This window comes from Acanthopagrus latus, chromosome 23 (genome assembly GCF_904848185.1).
Source record: "Acanthopagrus latus isolate v.2019 chromosome 23, fAcaLat1.1, whole genome shotgun sequence".
In the NCBI taxonomy this organism is placed as follows: domain Eukaryota; kingdom Metazoa; phylum Chordata; class Actinopteri; order Spariformes; family Sparidae; genus Acanthopagrus; species Acanthopagrus latus.
Window position 1 is genome coordinate 14,554,895 of NC_051061.1, and position 17,822 is coordinate 14,572,716.

A 17,822-nucleotide genomic window follows, 5' to 3' on the forward strand; every position below is an offset into this window, starting at 1 on the left:
AAGCCCGTCTGCATATCTTCAGATACAACACTGTCCGAAAGGGGAACGCGTGGCTGAAGAGTAAAACAACGCAGGTGTTACTTTGCTACTTGCAGATTCTAAGCCACCATCATGCCATAACAGTCTGTCAGGTGTGGGCATTCGGACGTGCAGGCAAAATGTGGTCTCCACATTGTCTACATGGCCCCTCGCCAGCAGTGTGTGAGGGCAATCTGCTTGCAGACATGGGCAGGTATAGGGAGGGGTGCAGTGGCTACGTGCCTGCAAAGTGGTTTTACAGGGGCCAGGCTAAAGGGAATGGATGTGCTATGATAAATCTCCTATACGGTACGCCATGCCCTGCCACCATGCTCTGCATATAGATATGCCTTGTGCGTTATGCACGATCGCATACCGAGAACAAGCTAAATATCACGTAATCCCTTCCCTATCGCTTCCATCGCGGCCCTTCCTGTGCGCGCACACTCATATAAACTCCCCTCCACCTCACCCCTTCCCAACCCTTACATCTCACTCCTCCCTCCTTCATGTTCTCCTCAAGTAGGAGCTGCCACCCTCCATGAAAGCAGCAGTTCAAGATAGCAGCCAAAACGGCTTAATGACATCATTTTTTCCACAGCTACTATCACCCCCATTACCCCAAATCCTGCTCGACAGTGTCATTATCTCACCTGGCATCGGGCCCACGAGTCGTTGCCTGCGCTCCTTGCCACTCCCCCACCCCCACCCCCCCTTCCATACCCTGCTAAAACACACAAGCACGTACGTACACACACATGCACACATTGCCACCCTCTACCCCTCTGGAGTCTGAGCCAAAGCCTGCAGCCGGCAGCGCTGTGAGAACATGTCCCCGCACATCCAGTTTCTCGGAGGCCATTTTAGCTTGCTTAGCTTGTCTAAGCCTGAGTGGAGGAGACGGCACAAAGCTGTTTGTGTTCGAGTAGGGTAGGACTTTTTTTTTTTTTTTTTGATAAGACGTTACATCAGCGACGCCGTCCATAGAAAATGCACAGGGAATGCTATACATCTCAGTGACCTCAGCCTTAACACAGAACTACAGTATGTCACGGTGCCAAGCAGCCAGATCCCACCCCACAGCTGCATCGCTACAGCTTTTGGGCCTGTTTTGGAGGTACACACACACACACACACACACACACACACACACACACACACAGACTGACATTGCACACAGGGAAACATATCCCACTTCCCCCCCCCAAAAAAGAATATAATTTAATCATTGCAACGGAACGTCTCTATTCCAACACGATGAGGTCATCCCCTTCATCTTTTTATGCCTTTTCCTACCCAGGGCTGTATCACTTCATCTTAAATGTTTGATGAATCCACTGGGTGTTTATCTCTCCTTGCCTTTTGTTGCTGCCTGGCAGGGTCCGCCGCAGCCTGCCTGACATCATCTGATCGCAAAGGCTGATTTGTTTTTGTTGTAGTGTCTCTATCAGCAGTCATCTTATTCAGCTACTGTTTGCTTTTCAACCCACGCGGAGACAAGGCTCTTGTCAGCACTCAAACATGACATCATGAGTGAGAGGCAGCTCGTCAGGACGTGAATTGCCGGTGAGGTACGTCCGTAAGAGTGGCAGAGATACGGAGGTAGAGCACACAGTAGGCCATGACTGATGTGGAAATGAAGCACAAGATCTCTTTTAAAGCCATGTCCTGCGGAGAGCAAGGTAGAGGCCTCTGTCACCACTCTCACAACAAGGATACATCTTCAGCTCTGGACAAATAAGAGGATATGCCCAATCATGCAAACCACACAAAAGGCTGCGCTAGGTCATTTAAATAGATAACGTGTTATAGTTATTTTAAGCAGCAGCTCTAAAGAAATGTTTGCACAGGTGGGTTTCAAGAAAGAATTTGAATCAAATGTGACCGAAAAAAAAACAAAACGTATGACATAAATCGTCTGTAGGGTTTCTTATCTGCACATTTCAATCACGGTGTTGTGCTGACTGAGTTGATTAGTGAGTGATGACTGACTGTGTGTGGGTGAGTAACACGGAACATGAAAAACAAGTATCGTTACCTGCCTGTCACTGAGAGTCCTGCTTAAAAAAAAAAACAAACAAAAGAAAAAAGAAAACAATAAAGGACTTCCGTTTATACACCTTTGGCAAACATCCATTCATTTCACAAGAAGTGTGTGGTTATGGAGGCTCCCTGGTGATAGGTGACAGAGAGAAAGCATTGAATTTGTGTGTGAAATGATCAAATGTAAAAAAAGAAAAAAAAGAAAAACCACACTAGAAGATCTTTTTAGTCGACGTGTGCGTGCGTGTGTCATGCTCGCTGTCGTGCAGGTGTGGGGCAGTAAAGCGAGGGAGGCGGAGGTGGAGGAGGAGGAGGTAGGGTGCAGCGTGGTGTTGCGTTGCGAGGAGGCAGTGGGTGGTAGGGGTGGAAGTGCAGTGGAGATAATCCCCGGCTTTTGCCCTAAGTCCTGTGCACGCTGGGCAGATCAGGGACTGAGGGAGGAGTGGTGCTACCCCGTGGCAGTCACCCAGCCCCGAGCCTTCCACCTGACCATCCTGGCAGCCCTGCAGCCCTGAAACCCACAGCCCCCCCCCCGGCAAAACTCAGCCTTCATCTTCGATCAGGAGCTGCTGAACAGTTACGGCTAAGTCTGGCTGAACAGACTTTGAGCTCGCTTGTTGGCGTGACTGTGTCCTGAACTGGCCCTGTCCTCTCAGCATTAGCATGCTCTAAATTCCAGAGAGATTTCTTGCTCACCTCCAACACTTCACACCAGTCGCAAACAAGCATCTTGAGGCATTTAATAACAGCTATTATTGCTACTTAGCGATGGTGAAGTGTCTTGTGTATCGATATGCGGGGCGGAGCGGGTCAGTGGGTTAATGTGTTCAGTATGGCTATCGGTTGGCCCCGGGGAGAGATGAAGTTGAGAGGTTAACCCAGGGGTCAAAAGGTGAGTTAACCCCAGAGCACCACTCCAGGCCGAGCCCCGATTCAGCTGGACACCCTGAGGAGAGACCCCCTTCAACCCACACATCACCCGGCATGCAGTTGGGAGCACCAGCTGTTAAAAAAGGAGCAACGGAGGCAGGGAGAGGGAGGGAGCTCAGCTGACAGGATGTGCTCCAGTCCCCAGACACTCTTTCACTCCCATCCATCCGTCCCACACTCCGTGTTTGTTATCAATCACTTTCTGTGCTGGTTTAGAACTATTTCCCCCATAACAGTAAAGTTTTAACATTTTTTCTGTCGTCTCAACCGGCTATAAATAATGCCTTTAAATGCCTTTAAATGACACCAATTTCTGAAGAAGTTCTGAATGTGAAACCGAAAAAAACATTGTGGTGTTTCACTTAATTGATCCCCCACCCCCTAGTGGCAATAAACCGTGGCTCTTTCTCAGCCGGTCATAACCTCTCTGTAACCCCGCCACCACCGCTGTCATTATGGCCATCACTTGAGCTCTAAACATGTGAGATGCGAAGCTTGGCTCCAGCTGTGAAGCCGCAGCATCACACCCATTGTCCATGGGCCTCGCTCAGCGACTTCGGCATGCCCTGGCTGTAAACACATAAACAAGAGCAGAGCACATTGCTATGCTGGAGGGATTCTTTAGATAGCTGAGCTGAACGTTCCCCTTTCTACACCACAAAGTCATTGTCACTTCCCTACTGTCTAGTATACCAAATAAGTCCCTCTCTTGCTTTCCCTCTCTCAGGGGAATTCCCAGGTGCTCCAGAGTGTGAAATGTGAGACTATTGTCGCAAAACAGGAAGAACTTGACTGAGGGGCATTTAATAACTCAATTCTTAGTATATGTCATGTATGAGTACAGCAGTGTGATCAGATTGGATCTTGTGGTGCTTTCCATACACATGTGCTTACATGGCTTGACTCGGTTTGACTCAGCAGAGCAGGGATTTGCACCTCTATCGCAACAGGGCTACTTGCTTGAAGGTGTGTCTTTAACTCACGATGCTTGAGTTGATAAGGTTTATAATCAGTGGGCTGATCCATCGCTGTGATGATTGGCTGTAAATAGTTTCCCCCCGCAGTATTACTCACGAATCAGTGCTAACAAGGCTTTGCTAATTTTGTAATAAAAACAAATTTATTTCCAATAGATTATTCATGATAAAAGATCTTAACTAAACCTAACGTAATTTAAATGTGTTAAGTTGCTACACCGCAGTTGTGTGAATCACCTCAAATGGTTGCAAGTTTGTTGCACTACAAGTACCAGCGTACTACCCAATGTTGCTAACACTAGCTAGCTAACCTTAATGTTGCTAATGCGAGTGTTGATGTGTTAAAAAACAAAACAAAGTTTGAGTCCTTTTAAGTCCTGCTACATCTTTCTTAGACAATGGAGTCAAAAATGAAACAAACGGCATTAACACTAGCTAGCCATCGTTAGGGTCAGCACAGTCTGCTGGGTGTGTTCTGTAGAACAAGAACACTGATATATATATATATTTTTTTACAAACTACCGACAACTACCAAGACCCGTGACTACTGATGAAACACAGATACCATGTGATACTTTTATACTACTGGTTGACAGAATCCAGTTGAAACTGGAACCAACCAGATAAACAAAATGCTCATTTTTGACCCAACAGCATTTTTACAATTTTGTAACATTTTTAAAAAAATTTTTTTGATCAGATTCATGTTTTTAAAATGAAATAGCATCTTTTATTCTGCACCTTTCTACAAGCTCTGTAGATGTGTTATTATTAAAAAAAATTATTTGTCTACCACCTCTGAAACAGCTGTAAGTGATGACGGTAAAATGATGTCTGAAAGTACAAACAAGGACACAGGAAAGACTTCAAACTACAGAAATTCAGTTCGGAGCTACAAAAGTACAGACTGCTTAGAGGCGGCTAGGAAACGTTTTTGGGCTGAACCTGGAGATAGTCCATCGCAAATTTGCACAACTTGGCACCATTAAAGTAGTAATGGTGACGCCAATCGGTGCGGCATGGTCTGACTCTGCACTGCCAAAAGTGCCAGTGGTAAAGCCTAATGAGTTTGGTATCTTGGGTGTACTCTTAAAGCAACAATATGTACAAAATTGGTACCATTAAAACAACCTTGAAGCTGTTATTCTAAGGTAAACAAAAGTTACATAATGTTCCTTATAAGACATGTACAAAGAATGTAGAGTGATGGGATCATTTGATCCGAGTATGCTGCTTTCTCACAGAAAAATGAAAGAACCTCCATTTTAGACACTACACTTTTGTGATTTCTAATCATTGATATTTGCATTCTGTCCCATGAGAAACTGTGCCTGACCCCCACAGGTGCCTAATTACACTCACCTGCAAAGACAACAGCATCATTTAAACTGCATCAGGTGTAGCTGGGACCGTCTGCTGATGGCCGTTCTCAGGAGGATTCAACGTGGGAAATGCTTTTTCATGCACCAGTGAGCACAATGCAACTTTTCACATTCGTGGAAAGAGTTTAACCATGCGGGCGTTTGCCAAGAAGTCATATTAAAACACACCTGACAGAAGCATGCAAACAAAGCAAGAGAATGCTCAATTAGGACTTCCTGCATCGTCTCAAGCTGAACAGTGTACACAATCAGCAGCCAGCGCAGGCAGCAATTTTGGCACGAGATTTTCAGAAGAGGCTGGGAGGAACACAGCCCTGCTCCTGCTCTCTCACACACAAACACGTCCCCAGAGAGAGGACACATGGAGCCAACTGCTGGAAAATCTTGCACAGTCTCGACTTAGTCACATCAGGCGCCCACCCTAAAACCCCGCTCACTGTCAGCGATTGATGTGTGCTCCCCACAGGCCGCAGAAAATCAAAACGTGCCTCAGCATATGAGCGTGTCACACAAAACATCCATATTCAGAGGCGCTGGCCTTTTGGACTGAGAAAAAGGAGGGTTCAAGTGCTCCACTTTGCCTGATCAGATTGTATTATGTGTCGTATGTTGCCACTGACAAACGCCGCTGCTGCTGCACTCTACTCCAGAGCTCTCGGTGACTGGAGAACGGCCAGTGCAATGTAATTCTTCATCCAAATAAAATTCCATTAAATGAGTGAATTCATGTTTATTTCTGAGCACATTGAAAGTAAACTCTTGGGAGAAGCTCAGCTCAATTACTGTGTTGTTTTAGCAAATGGACTTGCTGAGCCGTGTCCAGGCACTTTTCGAGCTGCTAAAATTCTCGAAATACTCAGCAGATGTTTTGAAAATGTCCGTTAAATGATCTTTGAAATTAGCATCATCATTTGTTGGACATTAAAGTGTAAAGTGTAAGAACGAGCCACAACTCAGTTAGCAAGAGCTAAAAGTCAGGCAGTGTGCGTTAGTGTGTTTTGGGGCTATGGCTTTGGAGGGAGGCCTGAACTCAGGTGGTGGGATATTATGGTTGGATAATTTGAAAATGTTGCTGGCTCTTGCTGGTTTCCTCAAATTCACCAAATCGAGCATTAAAGGTACCCTGTGGGTTGTTTTATTTCAATTAAATAATGTGTGACTGTGATAATTATCTAACATGTTACTCAGCTTGCTCAAAATGTGCCCCAAAATGGATTAAACGTGATATACTCTGCGGAATTAAGAGTGGTGTTGACCCCGGAGCTTTCGAAGAAGTTGGAAGAGTTTTGAGTTTCTTGTGAGGACAAGAACATTCTGGGGCCTGCTGATAAGATCACACAACGTCAACTTTCTGGGCTGCGTTTCAAGCAGGATGAACAGGAAGACAAAGCGGCCTTTGAAATACAAACACGGGTGAAGAAAAACCCTGAGTCTGCAGTATTTTGATCATCCTCTGTTTCAAGATAAAAAAGTGGGGCCTAATTTTGTCTCGGATTCCTCCTATTTCTTCCTCGACAGGAAGCTGGATGTAACCTTTACCCGCTCTGGTATCACTGTCAGCCATTCAAAGCCTAAATATAAACTATATAAAATCTGACCAGAGTCAGAGCCGTATTTGTGTGGCTGCTGGAACATTTAATTTGGCCTCAGGGGTGGACTGAATGTGCGCCACGGTCCCCGACAGAAGGTGGGAAAGGAGTAGATGGTGTCGATTCTTTTGTCCATATCTTTGTTATGTCCTTGGCGGTGTGCAAATATGGCTGTCCAGTTGTTATCGTGGTGTAGTGCAGCGGCACCTGAAAAAGACGAGTGTGTCGGTGCTGAGGGCCTCACTGGCTGTGTAAACAGGGCCTGAGAGTTGATGGCTATCGACCATCCCAGGCCCAGGAATGACAGCTCTTATCTGTGACTGAGATTGGTTATGTGAGATACATGACTACGTGTGTGAATGTGTGTGTGCGTGTGTGTGTGTGTGTGTGTGTGTGTCAATACCAGTATGTTCACTTTCTGGGGGGCAATGGGTTTAGTGCAAGCCCCACCATGATGTCGCCCAATGGATAAAACATTTTGAGGTCTTGAGTTTTGTACTGTGGTGCCATCGACTGTATTATTTGGATAAGAGAGATGATACTGATTGGATCTGACTGAGAACCGAGGTCAATAGGTAGCCACGCCCTGCAGTTGTCTTATCGTCTGTTTAACTTTAGATGGGTCCATAATTTACAAGATGAACATCAGAGCGTCAGGGTTTGGGTTGAGTTATTTCCTGTAGATTATATCCTCATGTGTCATGTGACTCTTTTCACTTCCTTCAACTTTCTGCTTTTTGTTTTCCTGGCTTTCCTGTTCACCTGTGTTCCATAACTTAATCACCCCCATTATTAAATTCTGTGCTTTCTTCTGTGTTTTTACCTGCTCTGGTGTTGGTGTCCTCTTGCTGTCATGGTTCATACTTAGTTTAGCTTTTGGTTTATTAGAGTTTCATTTTTTTTCCTCTTGAATTCATCCTGTTTTGTAGCCATACTTTTTGGACTGCCTTTTTATTCCGGATCACAGTTTTATTTAATAAATCTTGTGTCTACTTTTGGGGTTATTTTTTGATGCACTCAACATGAAGTAATGTCATTTTCTCATAAGCTTTCATACAATCAAACTTATTTATGAAACAAGGGGAGAAGCAAGTTTAAGTCACTTCCACATTGACTTAACTTTCCAGACCCGGATGCTCGATGCATATTTCATAAGTCAGTGGCTCAGACTTTGAGCAGGAGCAGCATCCGCAACGCACACAATGCCCCTGCATGAGTGACGGGGCACCGCCATCTTGTTTTATGCTATCGCTGTGATAAATGGTCGTGTGAGCTCTCGTTGTTCCACACCCCGCTGACAACTCTACACATCAGGAAACGAAATTCATGTGCTGCGTGTAAAAAGGAACTTTGTGCGTGTGGGTCAAGGGTCACTCCTCTCTCTGAACAGAGGGTTTCTGCAGTGTGGGCGGCAGAAAATCCTTCTAGACCAAAATAATGAGATCGTGATACAGAGCGTAATCACACCTTTCACAGGAACCGTACGGGGGTTTTCCCTAGCGTGACACGGTTTAGGTGCAGCACACGAGCTGCTCTGGGCAACACCGAAGTAGATTGAATGTAACGGCAGTATGGACAGCGTCTAATTTAAGTCCTCGGTAAGGCTTTTTCATCCCTCAGGTTTTGGGCTAATGTGCATTTATCATCTGCTTGTCCGACTTCTATGTACACAGACATGGTGACAATAATGATCTGAAAATCATGCGTTTTCTTTCTTTTTTTTTTTTTTTTCAAACTAAAAAAAACAACCGTTCTCCTCTGCCAACTACATGAACTCAAGTCTCCCACAAAACTTTGGAAAACTCTGACGTAAACAGGACTTCTTTGGATGCGCATGATGAATCTGCAGTGGGGTGGCTCCAAAAACACACTGCTTTTTCAGCAGCAGTTGTAAATATTGTTCTTAAAGGGAACTTTGTTTGTTTGCAATGTTCAAGGGAGCAGATATGGCCATCCAAAGACACAAGTAAAATGTCAGACCACATGCACGTTATATATTTTTCAAGAAATGTTTCTTCTATAATGCATGCATGCATACTACACAAATAATGTGGCCGGCTGATTGAGACATCCCCCTGACAGCTTCACTTGAAGACATCATTTGTCGCTGCAGTTGACAGGTTGACACCCTCTGTCTAAATTCACCAGGGGCATAATGAGACATCTCTATCTGTCTGGGTTTCCCAAGGTAAACTCCAGTGCTTCTACCGAAGAGGACAAGTACTGACCTGACCTTTGACTTGACCTTCCTTCCACACACAGAGAAGAAACGAACAACACCGTTTGGGAAAAGTGCACCTCTAAAAAATGTTAGTGTCTTCCATATAAATCTGCTACTTCCTCTTAGCCAGTCGCTAAAGGTCAAGCCACTAAAGCTGCTGTGCTGAATCACTCTCTGCTGGAATTTTTTCAGATTTTCGAGTGAGAAAGAAAAAAAAAAGTGTGTGGGGGGGAAAGTGAAAAAAAAAAAAATCATGTGTCATAATTTCCCCCGTTGGACAGATTTGGCGCTGCCGGTCGGTGGGCAAAAGTTCAAACGTGGTGTTTAGCGGGCTGGGAGTGACGTTCTCACCGAGCAGGGACAACTCGGGGAGTGTTTGAGGTGGTCTCTCAGACGGAATTCTGAATCCAGGAGTGAAATGGCCTGTCAGCGTTGATATATGATGGAGAGGGGGACAGCGGGCCGTGCCATGCCCCTTCGCTCCACGCAGACTTCCATGCTGAATTCTTCCACCGTCTCACACATCCGTATGATATACTTGCACGAAGAGCGCGTCATTAAGAGGCAACTAACATTGCTGCAAGTTCGAGGACTTGCTGCTAATCAGTGCGGACTGTAATCCATTAAAAAGCGCTCGCCCAGTCATGTGTGACCTAAAACGTAAAAAGACAAATGGCAAAATGACTTAATGTTAGACTAAATGTTCATGATCACTGGCCTCCCTGTGCAGTTCCTCTGTCTATAAATATTTCTTCTCTTGTAATCACTTCTCCCCCAAAGACTGCGCCGAATCGAAATGTGCTTGCTCATAAGGTCAGGCTCACATCATCTTTGCCCATAATTGAAAGTAAAACCACATCACTCTCCACCTCGCCACCTCTCTCACTCTCATTACAAGCCCCCCATCCTTCTCCCCCTCCTTTCCACTCCACTCCCTCCCGCCCCAACCCCACCCCCCAAAACTCTCCCACACCCCCTTGCCCCCGCCCCTCGCCTTGCCACTGCCTCTCTGCATTGATGCTAATAATTACCGCTGAATGGATCCGCAGATTCCCATGGATGTCAGCAGAGCCTTTGGCCTGTTCTGTCGCTCCCCTCCTCCTCCTGCTCCTCATCCTCTCCTGCTTCCCGAGTCTCCCCTTCCCCTTCTCAATGGGGATTAAAAGAGAGGGAGAGCGGCGAGGGATGGAGAGGGTGAGAGAAGGGTGCTTTGCCAGAACGAGGGATGGTTTCCCATGCAACTGCCTCATCTGTGTCACATTGCCAATCAAGGCCGTCACCGCGAATAAACCAGAAACGCTGCAGCGTGCTTTATGATTTTTTCAGGGGGAAGCACATATCCTTAATGTCACTCTCAATTTGCTGCTCTTGGACTGATAAAGTTCTTGCTCGGGCAAACGTGGACGTCATAAACTCAAGGTAACTCCCACGACACATAAGAAAGTGAAAACCTGTTGGAAAATAGGTTACTCTCTATAAAGAACAATTGTGGAAAATACAGAGCAAAGGGAAAGTGGTGGATTCCCACCATTTTCTCCTGTGCAAGCAGAGCTGGAGTGGATCGACGTCATGGTCACTGGGAGCCCACGCACCCTCAGCATGCCAGAGGTAACCGATACCCAGTCAGCGCTCATCCAAGCTCAAAAAACCCACTAAAGCCATCCGAGGAGGGGCCAGCCCCGGCACACCACAGTTAATCACATCACACCACAAGGAACGGCAAAGGAAGGGGAAGCATGAAAACTGTAAAGAGGTGCACTTTAAAGTGGGTAAGAGACTTGGCACGATGGTGAAGATAAAGACAGAAAAACTGCATGAGAAGAAGAAAAGAGAAAGCTGTCTTATTTTTTCCATTAAAGCCAGTACGTACGAGCACTTAATGCGAGATGTAATGTTCAACACGCAAATGTGGCCCCTTTCCAAGACCAAGAAGTAATTGTGTCATTTTTTTTTTTCCCTTTTTTCCTTCAGATGCAGCTCCAATCCGAGGAAATGGTTTGGAGGGTGCTTAAAGGCGTCTATGCTGCAGGAGTGTTTGGAACCAACAAGGTTTGGCTCGGGGCTGCACGTCAACCTCACTTCAAATTATCCTCATTAACGACAATTCCAAGGGGAAGCGGCCATTTGTATGTGTGTGATACTCTGGCGTACAGGGGCCTGTAATAGTGCTGGATGCACACCAGCGTGAAAAGTGGCATTTATTAGTCAGGGTCACAGGTTGTACCGAGCTGAACTAGGCAGCCCGTTGCAGCTCTTTTGGATCTGACTCTGTGGGAGAACCCTGGGTTTGTTACTTGACGTCATAGAGCGATGAACGGCGGAACACCCCAGTTACTGCCCTTTTTTTGTCAAGCTTTGGGTAGATAGAAAGTTGATCTGTGAAAGCAGGAAAATCTCTAGGAAAGTTAGGGTTTGGGCTAACCCTAACCCCGAACCCCAACACTGTCCCAAACCCCCAAACCCCAAATCTATAATCTAACCGCTCATTTCAGCTTGAAACAATCAGAGTACACCCGTATATAGAGAAATCAAAGACATGGTAATCCTCTACAATACAACAATGTCATCATTAATTAAAAAAAAATTAATCACGGGCTGTGCATGAGCCCTCGTCCCTCTTCAAACACACACACTCCCTCCTCGAAAAGCTCATGAGAGAGAAAGTGAGACACAATGAAGCTCGCACCAGAACTTGGCAGAGCTTCAAGTCAGAGCCCGGCGGCCGACGCAGCGCTCACGCTTGACATTAAAAAGTTTGTGGCTTGACACTTCTTGCTGGAAACGCTCCCTCTTATTGCAGGAGGTTACATCAACACTCCCTATAGGGCGAGAGGTGCCACCAAGCCGCCATTATATCCAAGACAGTGCTCCTCATCCCTCCCCTTCTTCCCCGTCTCCTTCTATCATTTCCCAAGACTGTTTACCACAAACACAAGAGCGGCGCTGCCTGAGCTCATTATGGACAGCCAAGCCGCAATATACTGCCAAGTCCTGCCCCACGGCCTGGGCCTAGCTCCGTTGTCTTGGCGACCCAGCATCCAAGAACATGGAGGGGAGGGTCGGTTGTGTGCTGGTGCTGGTTGTGATATGTTGAGGGTGGGTGGGTGGGGGGTGCATGATGTCATCCCGTGGCATGGAGGGGGCCAATCAAACCCTGAGAAAATTATGTCACCTTTTGTTGAGCCGGTCCATTCAGGGCTATAGAAGTGCAGTGAATTGAGAGCTGCAGAGGGGTCATTTTTCCCCTGAGCTGTGTATGTGTGTGAGAAAAAGCGGGGGCGAAAAAATAAAAAGGGGGGGGGAGTTGGGGCAGGCAAGTCCATTGTGGACATGCTAATGTTGTTGACCATAAGCAGGGCCATAAAGATGTCATGAAGCTCAACTTCCAAAAACCATCAGCGCCGGGGCCTTCACACTCGTCTTCTTTTTTTTTTTCTTTCCAGACGGCGATGACCTCTTCCCCCCACAAATTTGATTCTTAATATGAACCCTATGATGCTTTTAACAACTTGTCAGAACATCGTCGAGCGGCAGAATAAAAGCTCCGAGCGCAGTGCAACTGAGCCCTAACCCCGTCAGCTTTGTTTTATCGCCGAGAGAAAGGCAACAATAAGCAAACCCCTTGAGGAATAATTACCCCCTTAGCAACTCTGCCACCCCACGCTCCCCGCACCCATGCCCCCATCCCCCGTAGGGCCCGCAGCCCCCAGCCAGAGCCAGGCCTTATTGAATCACAGCTGAAATTGACAGTGAACGACAGTTGAATGGGAACTCACTGCTGAATTACTGAACTAATAGAAAAACAGTTAATGCATTTTTTTAGTGTATGCTGGAAAGTCTTTTTTTGTGGGGATTTCTACCCACAAAATGGTCAAAAAGCACCCAGAAGTCGTGACCTGTGTTGACTGTGACATTAAGCACTTGTCACATATATGACGTTTCCAGAAACTAAAACACATTTTTCCATGGTGTCATCATTTTCAGTGAAACTTGTGACCCACGGGTTTAAAAGTAAATGCTATTTTTGTGCATGACAAAAAAAATGATCAACTTATTAATCACATCACTGGAGAAGTAAAACCTTGTGATTTTCTGGTAAATCTGATTAATTCTCTATTCAAATGTCACATTTTCAATTTAAGATGAGCGTTCCAACCCTGCTTCTCTTTGTCTGTGCAGTAAGAAAAAGAAAGTGACATAACCGCTAATAGTCCTCTCTAGTAGCAGATTGGCACATAAACCGACCAAACTACTAATGAGGCCAGTCTGACTCACATGAGCGGCAGACACGTACGCAGACACATAACGAACATCATCATCCGAGTGTCTTATCAGTTATTAGGCCCTGCAGATCTGCACCTGTGATGACAAATCAAACAGGCAGAAGCCTGGGCAAACTCGCTGTTTTTATTTCAGCCAACAGGGTTTCACAGACACAACAAAAGACACGGGGCCATAAATCATCATGACAGGATTATGAAGTGATATTAACGCCAGGCTGTCAATGTGTCACGATGAAATGCAGTGTCAATAAGTTTTTTGGTTTGTTTGATTCATCACCACCTTGATTACAATGGCTCCTTTGTGATCGCAATTAGAAGATGTCAAATGACGGCGTTACATTTCCAGGGACTGAGTAATCTTTCAGTGGAATCAGACCACATGTTGGTATAATTGGGTCGACGCTTCTTTTTTTGCTAAATAAACTTTGCGTGTGACTCCACAGCCCAGTTGCTAGGGTAAAAAACAAATGTTTATTTCGTCAACATCCCAAGCAACCCACTGATACCTTCACATTAGTACATGTCACTGGCCTTTGTACCACACTGAAACTTCTATTATTTGTGTCACGTGAAGTGAAGTGACCGGTGGTGGTGTTACAGGAGAAAATGCCGCCAAGCCGGCGACCACAGTTGGAGATTATGTTTCAACATTTTTAAGTTTCACACCCCTGGATATTTTTTTTTTCATAATGAGACATTAGAACATCTCCAGCTTTGTGCGTTTTCTGGTGACCAAAAAAGGTATTTTGAGGCAAAACATGATCTTGTTCTAACCTTAACCAAAAGTTAGCATTCCAACATATTTCTGGTTTTGCAAAAACAAACAGCGTCAACATTTATTCTGACGAGTTGGTCGGCCTGCAGTGGTGTCAGAGCTGCCATTCAGTCTGTACGAGTACAATTAAACAACAATATCATCTAATAGTGTTCTCCTTACAATTCCAGCACCACTTTAAGCATGCAGCTAAAAAAAAAACAAAACAAATAAACAATCATGTTTTATAGAATTTATTCATTCAAGATTTTTGCATGACACGGTGGATATGAAACACTTGACAGAGAAGGTTTTGAAGGTTTTGGTCTCAAAGAAGATCAAAATCAACGGCATTTCAATGTCACCTCTTAAATTCCACAGAAATGTTATTAAAATATTTCTCATGAAGAGGGAGGCAGTCATGATCCCGAAAACAAAAAGACTAAGTTCATGGAATACTAAATTCTAAAAAATACAAAATTGATAATGAATATATTTTATCTCAGGCTAACAAGTACACTTGAATTATTGCCGTCAGACATTGGAGACAATAATGATTTATTGGGACCCAAAATAAATGGCTTTTATGTAATCACTCAGATGTCAGAACTGCAGTGTGTATGAGCAACAGCATCAATAAATGCTGAATATCAAAAACAGATGTACACCAATATTGATCCAGGTTCAACTTGGGGAAAAAAAAAGAAAAAAAAAGTGAACTTTAAGTAGATCCACTGTGGCCGACTCCGGTGGATCGAGCTGACTTTCCTATAGAGCAGCTCTCCAAACAGGCCTGGCCGAACTGTTCCATAATGTCTGAGCAGCAGGGTACACTCCACTGTCCTGCTGAGTTTACGTCACAGCTTTCTCCAAGTCCAAGCTGCTGGCGGCATTGGATCCTGAGAGCGAGATTGTCAGCGATGGAGCTCATGCTGTTCGTAGCCATGCCAGGAGCGAACATCTGCTGCAGGGGATGCTGGTCCACGGTCCAAACCGGGATTTAGTCTGATCCTAGAAACATAATACAGAAACTAATGATTGACTGAGGCCAAAAAACGCTCGAAGCTTGAACATTGACACATGTTTCTCATACCCAGACTTAGGAAAATTAGAGGTATTTAATCTTTTCTGGCAACATATTATTTTAAAGTAACAGCTCAGTAATCAGAGTCATGTAAAAAAAATGATCAACACAGATTTTGCTCGGCTGATTCCTTTAACACATAGACTTTGGCTTCTTTCAGAAACTTTCCACACAAAAGCAGGCCAGAGGATTCAAACTGGCATAAAGAAGCTGCGAAAGAACCACCCAAAGCCTCATCTGCAGCTGAAAATATCGCAGTATGTCAAAATCCAGCCAGTGTGTTTTGCCTCTGGCAGTGTGGCTACTAATCACCAGGCCTTCTCACGGTGCACAAGCTACTTTTCAGCCCAACATCCCAATTTTAATGCCTTGGTTCCACCTTTTGTTTTGTGTCCATATTTACAGCCAATGCCCCTTGTTTTCAACACGTGGAAATGCATTTCTTTAAAGCGGCAATATGTAAGAATTAGCCAGTTTTCAAATACCACCAGAGTTAGCACTAACTGCTGCTAATTGTAGCTACTGTTAGCTAGTTAGCGCAGCTTGCTAAACAATCAAAACTGTTATTTCTTCACATTGTGTTGATAATTGCAGTATTTTTTGAATGTTCTCAACCAAAATGTTTACATATTGCACCTTTAAGGATGGATTGAAACCAAACTGTGCGAGAAAAGATAATTATTTATATTTTCATGGGCACAAGGAGCAGGGGATCAACACTCTATGGCATCAGTTTTGTGGAATATTTGTTAAAAGGCTTGTGAATGTTACGCATGTACCCTGTTACACAGCTAGCAGGCAACTAATATTAGCTAAATATGATGGCAATAATATCAATCTTTACACTCGTTACAAATAGGAGTGTATTACATTCATCAGTCAGTTAGCAAATTCATTTTTATGCTAACTTCCTGTGGCACACAGTGCATGTGGTCGGTCTGAAATATACAGCGCAGTGGCTCACATCTTTCAATGTCCTTATCCTGCAAAAGAAAAAAAAAAAAGAAAAAGAAAAAGAAAAGAACACTGAAGGAGGTGTTTCAAAAACACATCAGGGACCAAAAAGGTTCTCCTAGCAATGAAATGACTTTGGGATGACTCGCATACGTACACAGGGCTACGTGGAAACAAACCTCAGGCCAAAGGAGTCCTTGTAAAATAGCTGAGTCTGATTTCAATGATAGAACGTCACATTTAACTGAGAAAACAAGTGTGTGAACAGTTTAGGAAGATGGGAAAAAAAAGACTGTTTTATGTGCCGAACAACAGCTGGTTGACTGTGTTGTTTTCTGATAAGGCAGCGCTGATCAGTGCTCAACATCTGCTTCTTTCGCAACAACGTCAGACCGTCATAGGTGAGGTAATGCAGGTAGGTGGCCTCTGGTCAACCTGTGCGCTCCTTTACATGTGCTTGTGCATACAGCCGCACTTAATGGCATTACGTCTTCTTGCCACACCGTCTGCTCAGCCCTGCCTCACAGCGGAGTGGTGGGACCGGCCTGTCCTGCCTTCGGGGAAGGAACAACGTGTCAGAGGAGGAGTAGTCATCCATCAGTGTTTCTCATCTTCTTTCTGCCTGTCTGCACCTCTGAGCCAGTTTACCTGCGAGGAGTCACGTTCCACCAGCGTACAGGATGTAGCCTCGCTCTCGTACTCTTGCTTAATCTCCCTCCTCCCTCACCTCCACTCACACATCATCATCATCATCATCATCTTTTTCCAGCTTGCTGGGCTACAACCACTCCTGCGCTTTCCTATCATCTACCCCTCGATTGTGGATGTATGCTTTTTCAGCTTTCACCCCTCAACAATCAGTGTATTTCCATGATTTTGTCTGTCCCTCCCTTTGCCCTCCATTCTGCTAGCTCCCTTCCCACGTTTCTCTCCTATGCCTCACCTTGGAGCAGAGCCCACAGAGCAGCATCTGCATACAGAACCAGGTCCCAACCTGCCTCTGAGTCTCAGCCTGCCTGTGTACGCCTCGTCTGTGCCTGGGGCTGCGACTGAGGCCGGCCCTTATCGCCCTCCCTCATCAGTACATCTACTGTACCTGTCTGCTGGCACCCTGCCTTCCACACACACAGTTCCCCTTCATTTACCCAGGGAGCCTGGTAGGAGGGATTAAAACAAAAAAAAGATAATACAGGCTGAGAATCTATAGAAAAAGACTACTCATGTTGGGGTCAAGCATGTTTGACCTCCACTGAGAACACCCACGGCTACCCTGGGAGGCGCACGTATACAGTGCCGCTCATTCAGCCCGCTGGCCGCCCCGCACAAGCCCATCAACAGGTTTCTTTGAAGGCCACCGACTCTGTGGTGGGTCATCAAAGCATATCTTCATTCAGTTCACCTGAAAGGATCTGAGGCTCCTGAGAGACGCTGTTTTTGAAGTGATATCTCTGTGCAACTGCATTCTTCACCGTGCTGTCATGACTTGAGTTACACAATTTTTTTTTTTTAAAAAGGCAAGAACACGGGCATGGATCCAGTGCCACCACCCTGATCATGTCTCACAAACATGTGAACTGCCACGGTTA

The 17,822-nt window shown here is 45.3% G+C and overlaps 1 long non-coding RNA gene across 1 annotated transcript in view; it reads right to left on the reverse strand.

The window, feature by feature from the left end:
* Positions 1–14,442: 14,442 nt before the first annotated feature.
* The window catches only part of LOC119014730, a 59,648-nt gene continuing 56,268 nt past the window's right edge, over positions 14,443–17,822 (reverse strand). The window contains exon 6 of the long non-coding RNA XR_005073056.1: positions 14,443–15,209. This is a non-coding gene — a long non-coding RNA (uncharacterized LOC119014730). The remainder of the gene's footprint in view (positions 15,210–17,822) is intronic.